Consider the following 15,096-nt stretch of genomic DNA (forward strand, 5'->3'; position numbering starts at 1 on the left):
TCCAGAGGAACGGAGAGAGCCCCGTTGCCATTTTGAAAAGTGATTCTTGGGTTTGTTGGCCACTCGCAGTCCGATGCTCTTTCCATGGAGACGATGGGAGCCCATTTTGAACTGCAGTGCACTTTAATTGAACTGTTCAACGGGGCTTTTATTACTTAGTCAATCAACACCTTCCTGATGCCAACGTGTGGATTGAGAAGTTATGTTTGAGCTTCAAGTGATCGTGAAGAAGAAGGTTTTGCAATGGCGGACGACCTTTTAATTGAATTTGGATCTATTAATACTGAACTTTGTCTCTTACATAAAAAAATCCACACTAAACTATTTGGATGGAAACCAAGCTTGTTCATCTGAGTGTGTGTGTGTGTGTGTGTGTGTGTGTGTGTGGGTGGACTGGATATGTTCAGAGACGCACTTTGAGCTGATGGAAGCCAACAGCTGCCTTACTATTTTACGGAGTGACGTGGCGCTGGGTGAGGAGGGCCGAAGAATGTGAAGCGCTCGGCTGATTCTCGCTCTGCCGCGTCGTCCTGGGAGAGCGGCTCTGTTTCTATCGGTCTGTCTCATCGATCCGTTGAAGTCTGTTTTTATCCGTCTCCGTGGGTCTCGGTGCCGTTTAGATGCTCCATCAAAGCACAGCAGACAATCACAGGGATTTGTACCATTTGTAAAACACAGTCTGGTGTCTTTCAATGAAAGGATGTGTTCTGATATTCAGCCTTCACTGAACTATGAATCCATGTTTCTATATGTTCATTCATGTTTCCACAGTCCTCATTACTATTTAGCTTCATTTAAATTGGCATATGGAGTATGATGGATGTATAAAGCATATGATATGCAGCCCAGTTTAACACATTTACACACACTAGCTTACTTGTTTTTTACATGTTTTGATGTGTTCAATTTCAAGCTAGGCTAGCTGAATATTATTTATAATGTAGTAGTAATAAAGTAGTATTCTTATGAATGACTGAGTAATTCTACAAGAATACATTTTCTGAAAACAAGAGTACCAGAAAAAAACTACAAATCTGTCTGATGTTTGAGCAGCATATGTTCCGCTCGCGTAAAGCTAACACCACTAGCTAACGGTAGTTTAGGCTAAGAGTGACAGTTTGCGCTGAACTATGAATCAATATTTTTTATGTTCATTCATGTTTCCACAGTCATCATTACTATTTAGCTTAATTTAAATTGGCATATGGAGTATAATAGATGTATATAGCATTAGTTATGCAGCCCAGTTTACCACATTTACACTCTAGCTTACTGTTTGAACACGTTTTGATGCTCAGCTGTGTTACATTTCAAGCTAAGCTAGCTGAATATTATTTATAATGTAGTTGTAATGAAGTAGTATTCTTATGAATGACTGAGTAATTGTACAACAATACATTTTATGAAAACGAGTACCATAAAAAAACTACAAAACTGTCTGATGTTTGAGCAGCATATGTTCCGCAAGCATAAAGTTAACACCACTAGCTAACGGTAGTTTAGGCTAAGAGTGATAGTTTGTGCTGAACTATTAATCTATATTTTTATGTTCATTCATGTTTCCACATATATGCATATGTTCTGCTAGCATAAAGTTAACACCACTAGCTAACAAAGGCTAATAGCTCAAAGTACCTGCTGACCTGGTTACCAGACTGGGTCTCTGAGTCTCTGAGTCTCTGAGTCTCTGAGTTTATGAGTAATTGCGTGCCACAAAAACAATTGAAATGGTTTGTCAGCTTTGGAATTTGGATATTCCGCTAGCAAGGTACACTACCGTTCAAAAGTTTGGGGTCATCCAGACAATTTCGTGTCTTCCATGAAAACTCACTTTTATTTATCAAATGAATTGAAAATTGAATAGAAAATATAGTCAAGACATTGACAAGGTTAGAAATAATGATTAATATTTGAAGTATTAATTTTGTTCTACAAACTTCAAGCTCAAAGGAAGGCCAGTTGTATAGCTTATATCACCAGCATAACTGTTTTCAGCTGTGCTAACATAATTGCACAAGGGTTTTCTAATCAGACATTAGTCTCCTAAGGCGATGATCAAACACAATGTACCATCAGAACACTGGAGTGATGATGAAATGGGCCTCTATACACCTCTGGAGATATTTCATTAGAAACCACATGTTTCCACCTAGAATAGTCATTTACCACATTAACAATGTAGAGAGGGTATTTATGATTAATGTTATCTTTATTGAAAAAACTGTGCTTTTCTTTGAAAGATAAAGACATTTCTAAGTGACCCCAAACTTTTGAACGGTAGTGTACATAGAAAATGAAATGTGGAGAGAAATTCAGATCTAAGATATTGTCATAGAACCAAAGGTTAAATGTGTAACGTTGTAATATGAAGAGAGAGGGATGAAGAGGTGTTCTACAGAGACAGCTGGACTAAACCACTGAGAACAGAGCTGAAACATGGTGTGAAATTGCTCTTTAATCACAAGGATATTCAGACTAAACCTCCAGCAGCTTCAGGGCTCCAGACCCTTTCGGCCCAGGAACCCACAACCTCCACTCAGATAAACCGTACAACCTGGATATTTCAATACAACTGTACCATATGAAGTTAGGTAACGCTAAGCAGCAAATAACTTTTAAACGTACGAGCCGTACACGTTTGCTAATGCTAGCTGGCTATAATGTCCCAATAGCATTATTCGGGGAATAACGTGCAAAACGCCCAATGTGTTCATTTCAGCTAACTTTGATGTTCACGAAAACACGGGATCCGTGCACAACACAATCCTTGATTATGTTTTTTCTTTGTTTACACCATATTCGACTTTATATCGGAATACGCAACCGAATATGGAACCACTATGTTGTCATCTCATGATTCTGGGAAAGGTGGAGCTGTAGAAATGTTTTGTTGAACTATTTTAGTCAGTATATTTTTGTACTGTTATGAGTATTGCTAAACTAGCAGTACATGACTGGAGGTGAATATTATGTATTGATGTTGAGTTGATGATCATGATTTCTCTTCTGTTGTTAGTCTCCATACAGTTTCAACAGAATGTGTGTTGGAGCCTTCGTCACAGTCGCTATCATGCAGTAATTAATGTGATTTTAGTAACACATGCCATCCAAGGAATCATCTATTCTATATCTATATATACAACATTATTATTATTATTATTATTAATATTATATAAATGGCAATCAGTCCTTGTAATTATTAACTTAAAAGGGTTTAGTTAGGTATTACAGCATACATGTTGTCATGCTAGATATATATTATTTATTTATTCATATTTTGATGTGAAAATCATTCAGCTTTAACCAAGACAATCATTTATTTGCTGATTAGGATTCATATTTAATATCATCAATGGATGCCTGATACCTGTCGTGTGTAACAATGGCCTCATGATTAATTGTCACTTATTGCTCAATATTCTGTATGTTAAAACGATAAGAAAACATGTCTAAATGTAGATTCTGTATACGCTTTCTTTTATGGGATTGTCAAGAACAAAGTAGTTGCATTAAGCAACGTAAGTTGGACAAATAAAGCATCACTGTGATGGGATGGGTGGTTGTAATACATACAGTGTACAGTTGGTTTATCTTCATTATTTTGGGGTCCTTGATTGCATTTGATTTCTTAGTTAACACGTTTTCCCTCTGTAGATTGTTTCTGACGGTTAATTCTGTGGTTTATCGCTCACATGTAAATCTGCTGCATGGGTTGGATGATGTCCATCACTTCAGATAAGTGCTCGGCTCGTTACCGGTTGCTTTGGATTTTAAAAAATTTGTAAATGTCGTGTGCCCTAAAATATGATGAACAGTACTTTCGATATACACTACCGTTCAAAAGTTTGGGGTCACTTAGAAATGTCTTTATTTTTCAAAGAAAAGCACTGTTTTTTCAATAAAGATAACATTAATCATAAATACCCTCTATACATTGTTAATGTGGTAAATGACTATTCTAGGTGGAAACGTCTGGTTTCTAATGAAATATCTCCAGAGGTGTATAGAGGCCCATTTCCATCAACGATCACTCCAGTGTTCTAATGGTACATTGTGTTTGCTAATCGCCTTAGAAGACTAATGTCTGATTAGAAAACCCTTGTGCAATCATGTTAGCACAGCTGAAAACAGTTATGCTGGTGATATAAGCTATACAACTGGCCTTCCTTTGAGCTTGAAGTTTGTAGAACAAAATTAATACTTCAAATATTAATCATTATTTCTAACCTTGTCAATGTCTTGACTATATGTTCTGTTCAATTTTCAATTCATTTGATAAATAAAAGTGAGTTTTCATGGAAGACACGAAATTGTCTGGATGACCCCAAACTTTTGAACGGTAGTGTATATATATTTTTTGGGCCATTTGGTATAATCAGAGTATTCCAGTCATGTAGGTTTATGATGAATATCAGCATGTGTGGAAGCGCAGAACGGAGAACTATGTTGTGTTTTTTAAGATGTTTTTCATATATTCAAAGCTGCCGGTGTGTGAGTGGTTGATTGAAAATGAAGTTATCGCCCATTTGAAATCAACCACTCCTAACACAAAAGACCGTGTTGACCATACTTGTGCATTTGGATTCGCTGGAATATTTGAACTCTTGAAAAAACATTGTCTTAAATGTACCCTAACTCCTTCTGGAGTTCGGGTAACTTATTGTTCTTATAATGTGATGCCTAGTTTAGCATGCAGATATGTTGTTGTTAGTTGGGACGTCAGAGTAAAATATTATTAATATAAAGTATTCAGTCAGACAGAAAGAGTTGAGTGGATTGCAGAAGTTAAAGTACATCGATGCGCTCTGACGTAAATATGTACATTTGTTATGGATCTTTTGCTACGTAGCAAAATCAACAGTGAGTTTGACACGGGACATGGACAACGGACCCCTGGGTGAAAGTCATATGTTGGTTTGACCCATCCAACCTTCCCCTCATGCAGTTGTTTTTGTTCTTTTTATAATAACTCAAGAATGACGAGGATGGGTTCAGATTGGAGTCCGTAGAAAGCCACTAAAGGGGGATTCTGTGCGTTGGTATCAGATGCCGAGGGTCACTGGCCAAGCGTCACTGGTCGAGGGTCACTGGCCGAGGGTCACTGGCCCAGCGTAACTGGCCGAGGGTCACTGGCCCAGCGTCACTGGCCGAGGGTCACTGGCCCAGCGTAACTGGCCGAGGGTCACTGGCCCAGCGTCACTGGCCGAGGGTCACTGCCCAAGAATCACTGCCCAAGGGTCTGTGGGCAAGGGTCACTGGGCAAGGGTCACTGGCCAAGCGTCACTGGTCAAGGGTCACTGGTCAAGGGTCACTGGCCAAGGGTCACTGGTCAAGGGTCACTGGTCGAAGATCACTGGCTGAGGGTCACTAGCCCAGCGTCACTAGCCGAGGATCACTGGCCGAGGGTCTCTGGGCAAGGGTCAGAATTTGACGGACAGGGAGTTGATCAGAAATACCACTGACATGCGTCTTCTTCATTCCATCACTGGGAATTTAGTGCCCTCCACTATCTGCAGGGAAATGGCTTCATCTTGTTCTTTCGATAACACAGCCGTACATATCATATCAACAGGCTCGTTATAATAGTGTCAATATCTCCGAAACTCTCACCAAAGACTACCCAGTGATATCCGTTAGACATTTAGACATTTGTGGAACTGTATGTAGTGACATACATCAACAAATATGTACATTTAGTTGATTATGTAAACAGTGTGTGTCCAAGCAAATCATTCTTTAAGGCAGGCTGGACCCCCCCCCCCCCATGATACACAAGGGTTAGGAATGTTACATGAGGTCTTAAATACCATGTGATACATGGAGAATATTTTCAAAATATGGTTTATTGGAGCTTATTCCAAATCTTTATTTCCTTCAATATTATAAATCTGATTAAAGTGTTGGTGATCATTGTAGATATCCTTGATCATTCTCAGTACCAGCTGTTCATCAAAGCCAGGCAGGGACATGTCACTAAGAGGTGACCCTTCAACAGATGAATGATATAAAAAAGCCATGAAGTAAGAAGGAGCATTTGGATACTATCATATGAGTATGTAAATACATGTTTTATGAACGAGGAACTCTGTCTTGTTTGTTGGTGTTGAAAAGGAGTTCAGTGGATAGAAGCAACGAAGTTCTGAGAGCACGTGCAGACCGTGGTGTGGAAAGCCAACCTGCAGTGCTTCAGTGTGTGGCTCTGTATGAACGGGGCTATTGTGATTAGTAGACGATGGATTTCCAGATGTTGGACGTAGTAAGGTGAAGTGAGTCAAGTGTTAAAGTAGAAGGTTCACAGGTGAGACAGCTGTTCGATCTCCCAACCGGTCATAAAAGTGTATATTATTATTAAATACGGCGGCGCTACCTGCCCCCCTCTAACATGTCTCTGGAAAAAGAAATTCACAGAGAAATCGTTGGTTTAGATTTAATCTGGTTAGAGTTTTGAAAGATTGCGGTTTAGTTTAAAATGAGTCTGTTCGTTACGTAGTTAAAAGCTACGACGAGAGACGTTTATTCGACCACGCCTCCCTTCTCTCCTTTGGGCTCAGGGGTCTCGTCTTTTTGGTTTGACATGGGACATGAATACCCGTCCCGTGGGGGGCAATCCATGCACCCTGACCCCTTCCCCGTGCAGACTTTAGGCTGGTCCGAGATCAGATCACCCCTGATCAGAATCTATCACCCGGCCGCACGATGAATGCCGGACACGCTGACCGAGCTGCTGTATTTGACGACTGGAGACTGAGAACACGTCTGCTCTCCAAGCTGCGTCAGTCCCACTCTCCAGCAAACGCATTGTCAAAGTGTGGGAACATCCACAAGGTTCCACCTCGCGTTCCGTCTCGTTGCCGCTACAGACTAAACGCTGGGGTCCTCCCACTGATCTGCAGCGTTGAGGGAGTCTGGTTCGTCTCCAAACAGACCCGGGTCCCGTGTTTTTGTAATGCGGCGCTATCTTCAGCCCGAGCGGTCGCTCGTGTTGGGGATCGTCATCCGCTCATCCCCAAGGGAACCCCAACACGCGTACCTCACCAGTAAGACGTTGGTGGTTTTGTCGTGTGGGTGTTGTCCAGTTTTCAGCCAGAGGAAAATACCACGCTTTACTCTGGTGTGATCCTAGGAGAGGAGACAAGGGGAGAGAACTCAACTAGAGAGAAGACCAAAGAGACAAGTCTGGAACCAATGGTGTTTATCGAGGAAGAGCAAGGGAGGGAGTCTCGGAAGTGTCAGGAATGTTGTTCTGTACTCTAGGGTACAGAACCATGAAGGTCCTGGAACCGAAAATGTATTTTCAGAGAAATGTCATAGAAGAACCATTTCTGGTTCCACAAAGAACCTTTCAAACCAGGGTTTTTAAAAGAACCATGTCCTTAAATAGTTATTCAAAGAACCTATAAAGGTGTATCAGAGAACCTTTCAAAGCAGGGTTCTTTAAAGAACCTTTTCCTTAAAGAGTTCTTCAAATAACCTGTAAAGGTGTCTCAGAGAACCTTCAACAAATGGTTCTTTAATGCACCATTTCTGGTTCCACAAAAAACCTTTCAAACAAAAAGAACCATGACCTTAAATAGTTCTTAAAAGAACATAGAAAGGTATCTGAAAGAACCTTCAAAAGTTGGGTCTCTAAGGCAACATGTTTGGTTCCACAAAGAACCTTTCAAACCAGGGTTCTTTAAAGAACCATGTCCTTAACCCTTGTGTTGCCTTCGGGTCAATTTGACCCGATTCAATGTTTCACCCTCCTGTCGCCTTCGGGTCAATATGACCCGATTCAATGTTTAACCCTCCTGTTACCTTTATATTTACTAACATATTTTACCCTTGAGGTCAATATGACCCCAGCTATTAAAATCTCCAGAAAATTATTAGAATTAATATTGTTTTCCAAGTTTAAGTGTGAGGTACTTTATGTTTGTTTGTTGACTCCCGAAAAAACACCGACATTAAACATTGAATCGGGTCAAATTGACCCGAAGGCGACACGAGGGTTAAATATTGAATCGGGTCATAATGACCCGAAGGCAACACAAGGGTTAAAGAGTTCTTCAAAGAACCAATAATGGTGCCTCAAACGAAAAAATGGTTCTTCAGTAGGTGATTGTTCTTCGTAGAACCACAAAGCCTTTTAGAGAACCATTTTAGAACCTTTATTTTTCTGCGTGTGGCAGCAAACTTGGTGGTGAACGTATGGAGAGCAGTTTGTTGGAGCTGGGTTCTTCTTGTCCGTGACTAACTGGAGGAACCTTTAGTCCACGTACAGTCGTCTCTTCTGGCTGAGATCTGAAATGAAAGCGACAACCTTTCATTGTCCTTCTGTTCAGAGGATGTTCATGGCTGTACATTGTATTTGGTTTTTGAGGCATTTTGAGAGCCTTCTTTTCTATTTCTAAAAAAAACTGTTCTTGACTGTATTTTGAATATTTGCCTCGACGGATCGCCTCGGCTGTCGCCGGTGATGCGGAGCGCATGTTGTTATCGGTTATTTTAACATGGCATTTGTTTAGTTTTTTTGCCAATGTGTTTTTAATATCGATGGATTAAAAAGCAGGTTTACATTTCACGTCCTGTGTCCGTGTGTTCTTTGCTTTCCACTTACTCACCCGGCGAGAGCGAGAGGCCGTTTACGGCCGGCATCGTGTTCACGTACAATGTCATAAACGTGTAATCCTTGCGATCGCAGTCCGAGCGGCGAGACAATGAGAGGGGGCGTCCCCGCTGCCGGAGTCGATCTGGCCCCCCAGCATGCATTGCTCTATCGCAACTAAAGTGTGAACGTTTGCCGAGCTCTGACGAGACCGAAATAGTTGTGATGGCCGTCAGCTGCTGGGCTGCCTGGAGACTGATGCCCACGAGCAGGAAGCTTTGGGAGAGGGACGAGCTTCCACTCCAAGGTACCCTGTACATTTAGACTGCAGAGGCCTGATATACACTACCGCTAGAAAGTTATGGGTCCTTATTTTTCAAAGTAAAAGCCCTGTTTTTATCAATGAAGATACCATTACTCTCTCTACATAGTCAATGTGTAAGTGACTATTCTCTGGTGTTAATGAAGTCTCTACAGAGGTGTGTAGAGGCCCATCTCCAGTGTTCTAGCGGTACATTGTTTTATCGCCTTAGAAGACTAACGGAGGGGTAGAAAACCCTTGAAAACCCTTTTTATGTGAGCGCAGCTGAAAACAGTTATGCTGCTGAGAGAAGCTGTAAAAACGAAACTGTCCGGGTGATCTCAAACTGTTGAACGATAGTGTTAATGGTATAAATACAAAGTTGGAGCAATTAAGCCACGTCTACGGCCGGCCAAGAGAATTAATAAACAACGAGGGCTTTTGTATCCATATGAAACAACAGAATTACAGAGGATGCAATTTAAGCATCAAATAAATCATTTAGATTGTATTCATAGGATTTTATTCCTTACACATATATATATTCTTCTTTTTTTCAATTGTGATTGTACGCCATGGTATCTAATCTGAACCTGCTAGTGGCCCCTGATAGGCTGGTATGGGCTCATTGTCCATAACAGCCTATCATTCATCCATAAGGAGAGAGGAGAGGAGAGAGGAGCTCAGTGTATCCTAAACGTCCATAAGGAGAGAGGAGAGGAGAGAGGAGCTCAGTGTATCCTAAGCGTCCATAAGGAGAGAGGAGAGGAGAGGAGCTCAGTGTATCCTAAGCGTCCATAAGGAGAGAGGAGAGGAGAGAGGTGCTCAGTGTATCCTAAACATCCATAAGGAGAGAGGAGAGAGGAGCTCAGTGTATCCTAAGCATCCATAAGGAGAGAGGAGAGGAGAGGAGCTCAGTGTATCCTAAGCGTCCATAAGGAGAGAGGAGAGGAGAGGAGATCAGTGTATCCTAAGCGTCCATAAGGAGAGAGGAGAGGAGAGGGCTCAGTGTATCCTAAACGTCCATAAGGAGAGAGGAGAGGAGAGGAGCTCAGTGTATCCTAAGCGTCCATAAGGAGAGAGAGGAGAGAGGAGCTCAGTGTATCCTAAACGTCCATAAGGAGAGAGGAGAGGAGAGGTGCTCAGTGTATCCTAAGCGTCCAAAAGGAGAGAGGAGAGAGAGGAGCTCAGTGTATCCTAAACGTCCATAAGGAGAGAGGAGAGGAGAGAGGAGCTCAGTGTATCCTAAACGTCCATAAGGAGAGAGGAGAGGAGAGAGGTGCTCAGTGTATCCTAAGCGTCCATAAGGAGAGGAGAGAGGAGAGGAGCTCAGTGTATCCTAAGTGTCCATAAGGAGAGAGGAGAGGAGAGAGGAGCTCAGTGTATCCTAAACGTCCATAAGGAGAGAGGAGAGGAGAGAGGAGCTCAGTGTATCCTAAACGTCCATAAGGAGAGAGGAGGAGAGAGGAGCTCAGTGTATCCTAAACGTCCATAAGGAGAGAGGAGAGAGGAGCTCAGTGTATCCTAAACGTCCATAAGGAGAGAGGAGAGGAGAGAGGAGCTCAGTGTATCCTAAACGTCCAAAAGGAGAGAGGAGAGAGGAGCTCAGTGTATCCTAAGTGTCCATAAGGAGAGAGGAGAGGAGAGAGGAGCTCAGTGTATCCTAAACGTCCATAAGGAGAGAGGAGAGAGGAGCTCAGTGTATCCTAAGCGTCCATAAGGAGAGAGGAGAGAGGAGCTCAGTGTATCCTAAACGTCCATAAGGAGAGAGGAGAGGAGAGAGGAGCTCAGTGTATCCTAAACGTCCAAAAGGAGAGAGGAGAGGAGAGAGGAGCTCAGTGTATCCTAAGTGTCCATAAGGAGAGAGGAGAGGAGAGAGGAGCTCAGTGTATCCTAAGTGTCCATAAGGAGAGAGGAGAGGAGAGAGCTCAGTGTATCCTAAACGTCCATAAGGAGAGAGGAGAGAGGAGCTCAGTGTATCCTAAACGTCCATAAGGAGAGAGGAGAGGAGAGAGGAGCTCAGTGTATCCTAAACGTTCATAAGGAGGGAGGAGAGGAGAGAGGAGCTCAGTGTATCCTAAACGTCCATAAGGAGAGAGGAGCTCAGTGTATCCTAAGTGTCCATAAGGAGAGAGGAGAGGAGAGAGGAGCTCAGTGTATCCTAAACATCCATAAGGAGAGGAGAGAGGAGCTCAGTGTATCCTAAGCATCCATAAGGAGAGGAGAGAGGAGCTCAGTGTATCCTAAGCGTCCATAAGGAGAGAGGAGAGGAGAGAGGAGCTCAGTGTATCCTAAGCGTCCATAAGGAGAGAGGAGAGGAGAGAGGAGCTCAGTGTATCCTCAATGAGGACTCTTCAGCCGCAGAGCTTCTGAAAGTCGGTGAACATGTTGTTGATTTTTAGAATTCTGTCGAAAAGCTAATCATCAAACGATATGTTTTCATCACTGTGTCACATTTAATTTAATAAATGTCTGGCGGCCGAGTGAGTTCTAGAAATGCCGCCTGGCTCCGAAATTTTATACATTTTTTATTTTGTTTTGGATAATGGAAGAAAAAGGTTATCAAATAAAACAGATACAGTTAATAAGAAGCCAGGATGGTTTGAGTTTGACATTAAACAGACTATCTACCAATAAGCTGTTGTTGTTGTCAAAAACCAGCTCTATTGTTGTTGTGCATTCATAGTGGTTGTTTTTTTGCTTGTTTATTTTAGTTTTTATTTCACATATGTTTTTAAATTAAGACGCAATCCTTACTTGCGTGGACCCCCACAACAATATTTGCCTCTTTGGTCAAATAGAAGTCTCCTGGCTTGACGTCACTAAAAATATTGAACTTTTATTTCATAACAATTTTTTCTTCCATCGCTTGTATTATTATGAAGTCGCAAAGAATCAGAACAAGGCAACGATCAGCGAGTGTTAGTTATCCAATAAAAAAACTCATTTTTTGGTTTTATTTATTCTTTATTGAACTACATTGACTTATGTATGAATCTATATTCCTTCATATCTCTATTGCACCATTTATTTATTGAACCATATTGAATATATATATATATATGTATATTAAAATATATATCTATATAAATATATATATATATAAATACATATATAAATATATATTTATAGATTAATAAATATATATTTATATATATAAATATATAATATATATATATTTACATATATACATATATATTTGAAGATATATATTTCTATATATATATTATATACAGGACTGTCTCAGAAAATTAGAATATTGTGATGAAGTTCTTTATTTTCTGTAATGCAATTAAAAGAACAAAAATGTCATGCATTCTGGATTCATTACAAATCAACTGAAATATTGCAAGCCTTTTATTCTGATTTATTGCTGATTATGGCTTAAGAAAACTCAAATATCCTATCTCTAAATATTAGAATATCATGAAAAAGTATACTAGTAGGGTATTAAACAAATCACTTGAATTGTCTAATTAACTCGAAACAAGGGTGCAAGGGTTTCCTGAGCTTGACAAACACTCAGCTGTTATAAATCTTTTTTTACTTGGTCTGAGGAAATATTAAAATTTTATGAGATAGGATTTTAGAGTTTTCTGTGCTGTAAATCATAAATATTATTAAAATAAAAGCTTGCAATATTTCAGTTGATTTGTAATGAATCCAGAATGCATGACATTTTTGTTTTTTTAATTGCATTACAGAAAATAAAGAACTTTATCACAATATTCTAATTTTCTGAGACAGTCCTGTATATCAGTGTGCTCGTATTGAATGATTATGGGAGTATTATTGCTTCCTGCAGGCAGCGGCTTCCACACACACACACACACACACTCGAACACTCCCTTGGTGTCTTGCTGATCCTGAGGAGAGTAATCATATCTGGAGCTCGGAGGTCTTAATGAATGACAGCAGTGAGCAGCTGATGGTGCCCCCCCCATAACTTTATTTATAAAAGAGTTCTGCACGAATAGATTAACAGCTTTCCCCCGTCTTAAACATCCTTTCTCCCTCCGTCCTGTCGTCAGGCGCTCCAACATGTCATCATCAGGGGAGGCTGTCTAGCGGAGTGTGTTGGTGTGTGTGTTCCTCGTGTGTGTGTGTGGCCGTTATGACGTATTAAAGAGCGCCAAACAAGATGGCGACAGGTGTCACGATGTCAAACTCCCATCAGTCATCAAAGAGATGAGGAGCCATGAAGTGGAGACGTCTGAGAGGCTGCCGATGGATCATGTGACTGGAAACAGGAAAGAACAATGATAACAAATCAAAATTATGATCATCTTTTCATCTCTTGGGTTTTAGACATTTTTTGTATCATTTTATACACATTTACTCCCAATGGGGTCATTGAGGTTCTCCACTGGAACTTAAGGAACCGTCTGGAGGCGGAGCTCGAGACCATCCCCAGATTATTATCCACACCATGAATACATGAAGTGGAGAGAGGCTCAGGGTGGAGGTGTTGCTCTCTGGTGGCTGACGAAACAAACTGAAACAAGACTTCCTCAGTTAATGTAATAATTATATTAATAATAATCATACAGCGCTTTTTATAGACACAAAGACACTTTAGAAACGTTCAAAATCATCATAAAAGAGTGGTGGAGCAGGTAGGTGAGGGAGGAGGGGCCTGATGGAGCAGGTGGGTGAGGGAGGAGGGGCCTGGTGGAGCAGGTAGGTGAGGGAGGAGGGGCCTGGTGGAGCAGGTCGGTGAGGGAGGAGGGGCCTGGTGGAGCAGGTAGGTGAGGGAGGAGGGGCCTGGTGGAGCAGGTCGGTGAGGGAGGAGGGGCCTGATGGAGCAGGTCGGTGAGGGAGGAGGGGCCTGGTGGAGCAGGTCGGTGAGGGAGGAGGGGCCTGGTGGAGCAGGTCGGTGAGGGAGGAGGGGCCTGGTGGAGCAGGTAGGTGAGGGAGGAGGGGCCTGGTGGAGCAGGTCGGTGAGGGAGGAGGGGCCTGGTGGAGCAGGTAGGTGAGGGAGGAGGGGCCTGGTGGAGCAGGTCGGTGAGGGAGGAGGGGCCTGGTGGAGCAGGTAGGTGAGGGAGGAGGGGCCTGGTGGAGCAGGTCGGTGAGGGAGGAGGGGCCTGGTGGAGCAGGTAGGTGAGGGAGGAGGGGCCTGGTGGAGCAGGTAGGTGAGGGAGGAGGGGCCTGGTGGAGCAGGTAGGTGAGGGAGGAGGGCCTGGTGGAGCAGGTCGGTGAGGGAGGAGGGGTCTGGTGGAGCAGGTAGGTGAGGGAGGAGGGGCCTGGTGGAGCAGGTAGGTGAGGGAGGAGGGGCCTGGTGGAGCAGGTCGGTGAGGGAGGAGGGGCCTGGTGGAGCAGGTAGGTGAGGGAGGAGGGGCCTGGTGGAGCAGGTAGGTGAGGGAGGAGGGGCCTGATGGAGCAGGTCGGTGAGGGAGGAGGGGCCTGGTGGAGCAGGTCGGTGAGGGAGGAGGGGCCTGGTGGAGCAGGTCGGTGAGGGAGGAGGGGCCTGGTGGAGCAGGTCGGTGAGGGAGGAGGGGCCTGGTGGAGCAGGTAGGTGAGGGAGGAGGGCCTGGTGGAGCAGGTAGGTGAGGGAGGAGGGGCCTGGTGGAGCAGGTAGGTGAGGGAGGAGGGGCCTGGTGGAGCAGGTAGGTGAGGGAGGAGGGGCCTGGTGGAGCAGGTCGGTGAGGGAGGAGGGGTCTGGTGGAGCAGGTAGGTGAGGGAGGAGGGGCCTGGTGGAGCAGGTAGGTGAGGGAGGAGGGGCCTGGTGGAGCAGGTCGGTGAGGGAGGAGGGGCCTGGTGGAGCAGGTAGGTGAGGGAGGAGGGGCCTGGTGGAGCAGGTAGGTGAGGGAGGAGGGGCCTGGTGGAGCAGGTAGGTGAGGGAGGAGGGGCCTGGTGGAGCAGGTAGGTGAGGGAGGAGGGGCCTGGTGGAGCAGGTAGGTGAGGGAGGAGGGGCCTGATGGAGCAGGTAGGTGAGGGAGGAGGGGCCTGGTGGAGCAGGTAGGTGAGGGAGGAGGGGCCTGGTGGAGCAGGTAGGTGAGGGAGGAGGGGCCTGGTGGAGCAGGTAGGTGAGGGAGGAGGGGCCTGGTGGAGCAGGTAGGTGAGGGAGGAGGGGCCTGGTGGAGCAGGTAGGTGAGGGAGGAGGGGCCTGATGGAGCAGGTCGGTGAGGGAGGAGGGGCCTGGTGGAGCAGGTCGGTGAGGGAGGAGGGGCCTGGTGGAGCAGGTCGGTGAGGGAGGAGGGGCCTGGTG

General features: G+C 43.9%; 1 protein-coding gene across 1 annotated transcript in view; it reads left to right on the forward strand.

The window, feature by feature from the left end:
* The window catches only part of LOC130197859 (junctophilin-1-like), a 70,934-nt gene that overhangs the window by 42,044 nt on the left and 13,794 nt on the right, over nt 1-15,096 (forward strand). The gene's annotated exons all lie outside the window — the stretch shown is intronic.

This window comes from Pseudoliparis swirei, chromosome 8, assembly GCF_029220125.1.
Source record: "Pseudoliparis swirei isolate HS2019 ecotype Mariana Trench chromosome 8, NWPU_hadal_v1, whole genome shotgun sequence".
Classification (NCBI taxonomy): Eukaryota; Metazoa; Chordata; class Actinopteri; order Perciformes; family Liparidae; genus Pseudoliparis; species Pseudoliparis swirei.